The 6,000-nt window shown below is 31.4% G+C and overlaps 1 long non-coding RNA gene across 1 annotated transcript; it reads left to right on the top strand.

Moving 5' to 3' along the window:
• Positions 1-2,317: 2,317 nt before the first annotated feature.
• Positions 2,318-4,045, top strand: LOC129315135 (uncharacterized). The gene is made up of 3 exons (XR_008594397.1): positions 2,318-2,526; positions 3,192-3,257; positions 3,807-4,045. It is a non-coding gene; the product is annotated as an uncharacterized LOC129315135 (long non-coding RNA).
• The last annotated feature ends 1,955 nt before the right edge of the window (positions 4,046-6,000 follow it).

The following is a 6,000-nucleotide window of genomic DNA, read 5'->3' as shown; positions in this document are numbered from 1 at the left end:
GTTGCGTGTGATGCGATGTGAAAAGTGCTAATTGAAAGAAAGATAGAAAGGATGAATTATAATGGTAGGCTTTACATGGAGAGCTCAAAGAAATCTTTCATTATTGTGATAATGGTCCCCACGAGTGAAAAGGGTCAAATATTTGACCATAAATTTCTAATGTTGATATAAAACTTGCAGCAGCCATGTGTATCCAATCAGCAAAAATACTAAAACACTTCTCTTTGGTTTTTTTTACACTTATCATCCTTAGAATATAAATTATTAAAGATTCATGGATGATTTCTAAATTCCAATACATTTTGGTGCTTGTGATCAATTTTTCCAAAATTACTTACAATAACCATGTACTTCACATGAATTATTAGTTATTACTTTTTTTAATCCACAAGTATCTTCTCATTATTTGAGGCAATCTTGTTTGAGGTACTGTCAAGCACAAAATGTTGGCACCTTTTCCAATGAAAATTCAAACTTTAGTTTATTATGTTGTAAGAAATTAGCTTCTTCAACCAGATCCAACCCCATTAATCCTTTTTATGGTTTTAGATTGGCATGTTTTGGAATGATGGAATGGATAATAAGTATTAACGAGGATGTGTGATTGGAAATGGATGTATTATAAGAATGAAAAAAGATATAATAATGACAATATCATACTATTCTTAATAACTAGCTTGGATATTTTAGAAAAAAATGATATAATATGATAGATATTTTGGGGTGGGGGGATAAATTGCCCTTAAAAATCCATGCGTATTTGAAACAAAAGAAGTTTGGGTGAATTTCTACCTAATGACCAAATTCATAGGACAAAAGTTTACAAGTAAAATAATATTTACAATTATTTACCACTCAAACAACATGAATTTAATTATAAGTAGAATTAAGTGTATTTATTATTATGAATAAATCATTTTAAAATTTGGTCCTTAAAATGCTCATGACAAATGTAATCGTTAAATTTTATTTACTTAAAGTTAATAATTACCATTAACATGAATTTCAAATTTTTAATAATCACTTTTTTAAAATAAGTACATTAATTTTTATAGGGCTTTTAAACAAATAAGAAATTTCAAGTGACCAAGTAAATCAGCTAGATGCACCAACACTATTAGGTGACTTTTTATTTGTAGAGTGACGAAGCACTTTCACCTACACAAAATGCTGACATTGGCAATAAGGTTTTTCTATTTTTTGAAGAAAAATAATGTGAATTTTTCTAAACCATGCGTTTTCTTTTTAAAAGATTATAGGAAAGCATCACTATTTTTTTTTGGAATAAAGCATACATTAGTTAAAAGCAATTACAAAACAGAATCATTATCCGAGTTTACATTTTCATCCACTTCAGCCTCCTATAAAAAAGCATCACGTTTTTTACTCCAACATTTTCCAGCACTTCCTACAGAAGCCCCAACGAAGACATGCGTATACCACAAGAAGCACCTTAAAGATTGTAATTGATCTCCTTTTCTAGAGGAAGCTTATCAAGAAATTTTTAATTCCTTCAATAATTACTTTTAGTTGTTTTTAATGGTATATTGCATATTTTTATATAAAATATAATTAGGTAATTCTATTACTCTTTAGTTTAGGTAATTAAGTATTGTTGGAAATGTATGTTTGGGCTCACATTATTTATTACTCTTTATTTTATGTCAGTGGTTGGGTTATGGCCAAGTGGGAAAACTAAGTCGTTGGGCATGATGTTCAAGACAAAGAGTGAATCATCCTAATTTTTTAATTCTGTAATTAGTTACTAATCAGGGGTGAATTAGTAATTAGTAAATGATTAGAAGTTTGGATGATTATTTAGTGATTTGACTCATTGGAGTGTCAAATGGATAGATACGAGTGGAAGAACCACGTCTGGAAATGAAGCGTGTGCGTTCAATGAGGATTTCCCTCGTGCCATGCGTCGCGGCACAAGCTACCTGCACTGCAGTGTATGGCATAGAAAATTACTTGATAAATGTAACATCCTGATTTTTTATATAATAAAGAAATTGTGGAATTTAGGTTTTGAGAAAAAAAAATGATAATAATAGGAATTTATATTATTTGAGGTTATTTAGAAATAATATTATGGTTAGGTATTTAATTATAAATTTAAAAATTTAAATTTAAAACCACATAAGCAATATTTAGTTAAGATATAATACATAAATAATTTTTTTTATGTATGTGTTGAAAAAAAAAAGAGAAGGTAGAAGGAACAAAAAAAAGGGGGTGGAAGGTTGTTGTTTCTAAGTCCCACATTGGTTAGATGAGGGAAGAGAAAAGGTGCCTTCATGTATAAAAAGGAGGGGGTGTGTGCATTAGGAAGCATGAGAGGCTAAGATGCAATTTAGAGAAAATTGCAACTTTGGGCCCAAAGGTTTGAATAATTAAATTCAAACCTATAGTTTTTTTTAATATAATTTTGGGACTCACAATCCCATTTTTATATTATTTTTCTCTCTTCCTCTCACGTTGCTCGGCGTTTTCTCGCAAGGGGGGATTATTTTCTTTTTTCTTCAGGTATGTTCTAACTTTCCTGTTTAGATTAGCATTTAAAAATTTATTTAATTACAAAATTAATTTTATAGTTATTTTTTAAATAATATTAGCTTTCTAGTGATATGATTATTTTGTAGGATAGAGTAAATATTTTGATTAGGATTTTTTCTATAGGATAGTAAATCTGATGATATGATGGATTAAAAATATAAGTTAAAACTCTTAGGGATATAATAAATATTATAGAATATTTTCTTGAGGTTGAAACTCATGTTTAAGAATTTTTGAGTTAAAATCTAGATCTATATGGTTGAATTTATGTGGAATCTGAGATGTAGGGATAAACCTATGATTATTAAATATTTATTTAAGTATGAATAGGTATTTTTCAGGTTATAGAAAGGTGATTTGAGGCTTCAGGATAATTTTAAAAATTTAATTTATTTTTGGACGAATTTTTAGAATATAGAAGGATGAAATTGTGATACTAGAAGTGATTTGAGGATAAAAAAAAATAGTTTATTAGGGTACGAGAATTTTAGAAAAGAATTTGGGAAGTTAAATGAGGCATAAATCTTAAATTAGTGTTAATATGGATTATAGATCTAAGACTTTCTAACTATTTAAATTAGAGTTATTTATTTTAATGTAAAATTAATATATAGTATTGTGAAATAATTATGTAGATTATATTGACAAAGATAGTGGTGAAAAAGGAGTTGTGAAGGGGAACTTGTTATTCAAGACACAAGGTAACCATTATTAATGTGTTGTGATGAGTGTGTTTGTGAATGGTTATGTGTTGTTTTGTTGTTTGGAAAAATTATGAATTATTGAAAATAAATACTGTATATACTTGTTTGAAATTATTGCCAAGTGGGTTAAAAATTTATTTTTGTTTATCATGATGAGATATTATTGTTCGAATATATTCCTGTTTGGATATTTGAATGATGCATGACTTGTCAGGGTATTTTAATGTATGGTGTTAATGGGAATTTCTGTTCGGTTAATTATTACCACGTGGTAAGCCCTCATTGGACCCAATGAGTGGCGTGTCGCTTGGTCCAACTCACCTTTGGCCGGGTGATTTGGCGTCCGAGCATGGCGAAAGGAGGATATAAGGTGCAGTCATGCAAATTAAATACTTGTTCTGTTTGTTTGAAAGTATTGTTCGGTTAAATGTTTTGTGTGCCCACTTAGCAATCGCATGATTAGTTATATCCGCATTCATCATTACATATTAATTTTTGGTTACTGGGACTTTTAAGTCTCATTCCCCGTGGTTAATATTTTTACAGGAGCGAGTCCGGCCGAGAAAGCACCAGAGGTGTAACTGTGGTGTATGAGACACCATCTTTTACGTTGCCTCTTATTTTAGATTATACAATGTATCTTGTGCCAACTTAGGACATATCTTCTTTGTGAAGCATGTAAACTCTAATCCTTTTTATTAAAAGTATTTATATGACCAAGAGGATTATGTCTGTCGCTCTTGATTTATGATCTGATTTGAATAACATGCTATGAGGATCATGTCTGTCCCTCATGGTTCTAATTGTTTTTTTTTTTGAGATATTTTAAGACCTGTGGTATATTGTCTTGGATGTATCGTGGTAGAAATTTTTCTACCATGATAAGGGTTCAATGAAAAAAAAATAAAAAAAAGGATTTGTTGAATTAATAACTTGTGAAAAATCGGTCTGTAAATTTGAGGGTGTTGCAATAAGTCATAATTTGGCTTGGATTTTAAAAGGAAACAACAAAGAAAAAGTGAGGGGAGAAGAGAAGAAGAAAAGGTCTGATAGGGCAAGCATTTATTAGAGTTTGGAAGGAATTTTTGACCAATGACTTATTGGGTAAATATCATACAGCCCTTACCTTCAATTCTACTAAGATTTTTCTTAGTATGAGTTATAGAGAAATTGTATTAGGAAGATTTAAGGGATTATTTTCTTACCCTATAGTAATAAAAAGATTCTTAGGAGTTAAATTAATGCTTGGTGATTGGTTTAGGGCTAATTGATAGAGCTTTGAAGCTACATGCTTAAATTAGCCCTAAATGGGAAGAGAAAAGGGTTGGAAATGGAGAAAAGGTAAGATGGGATGGATAAAAGTGATGAAAAGTGGTAATTGAGGGGTAAAGAACCTAGATTGACTGAGTGAAAAATGATTGATGGCTAAATATGGTTTTGATTAACAATTAAGTGTTTTTGGTCAATTACGTTAATTGACTAATTGTGCTAATTATATGTAGATTGGCATATCTCGTGAGTAGTGAGAAAAGATGCATGTAGAGACGTGTTAGTAATCGTTGAAGTCCACGAGTAACCTTTCTTATGACAAATGGGTTGAGGAAATTAAATAACTTCTTCTAGTTGATTATCTTTTGTAATCATTGGAAAGTATGAATATTAATGCATGAAAATATTTTAAAATAAACACGTTTGTCAAATGAATGTTTGATGTATGAAATGGGTTTCTAAAGAACTAATTTTAGTGAATTGCATGCTTTGTGAATATGTGTGTGTGTGTGTGTGTGTGTGTGTGGGTTTTTATACGTATGAAATGGTGGTTTGCACGAAAGTATGATCATAGGGGTGAGAGTTCACCCACTAAGAGAAGTAGTGAAAGACCATATGGCATATTCTCTTTAGTACCCGACGGGGTGTGGTGTTGGAGAATTATATCTCTTTAGTGCCTTTTGAGGTGTGGTGTTGGAGATTATCTCCTTAGTACCTATTGAGGTATGGTGTTGGATATTTAGACTCCTTAGTATCGATGTGATGTGGTGATAAGTTAAATTTCATGTGGGCACTTGAATCACTCTGATCGAAAGTTGTATGTGAAAATGGCGCACACCAAAAGTTAGCAAATTTGGACAAGCGCGCCACGGCACATGACATAAATGAGAACTGGGCATATGTTTCTATGCCACATGTCGCAACACATGTATTGCACACCATGGCGCATGGTCCATCTTTTAACCTGGTTTTATGGTTTTTAATACATGCAATTAGTGTTATGAATGAATGTGACTTGCTTCCATTATGTAACTCTTATATGTGTTGTGACTTTGATAACTTTACAAAACGAGTCTTGGGCTTAAGCTTTTTAAATAAAGTATTTGATTACTATTTGGTGTGATTTGGTGTGGTGATTTAGTTAACTTTTCTTAATATCGAGTAGATATTAGGAAAGGTTACAAATGTGAGTGAACAAATCCATATGGTCAGGCTAGTACCATAGGACTAGAGCCAGGATAAGGGCCAGGCCTTGAGGGCTCCTCATTTAAGCTCATTTTAGTAGGTATACCCTATTAATCTAGACTAAAAGTATGTATTATCTCTTTTGGTTGAGGACGGTCTGTGTGGATCAAAGATCTAATTCCATAAGTGAAAGGGTTTCCTCAATGGTAAAGTTCATAAGGATTAAGGAAGGAAAGTTAGGTAGCTAGGACGAGAGCATTTTCAAGGATGATAGGATACTCTATAA

Source organism: Prosopis cineraria, unplaced genomic scaffold (genome assembly GCF_029017545.1).
Source record: "Prosopis cineraria cultivar Desert tree isolate PC_DT_omini unplaced genomic scaffold, ASM2901754v1 PC7, whole genome shotgun sequence".
NCBI classification, from domain to species: Eukaryota; Viridiplantae; Streptophyta; class Magnoliopsida; order Fabales; family Fabaceae; genus Prosopis; species Prosopis cineraria.
The sequence above is the reverse complement of the archived record's forward strand: the minus strand, read 5'-3'. Positions and strand labels throughout refer to the sequence as shown.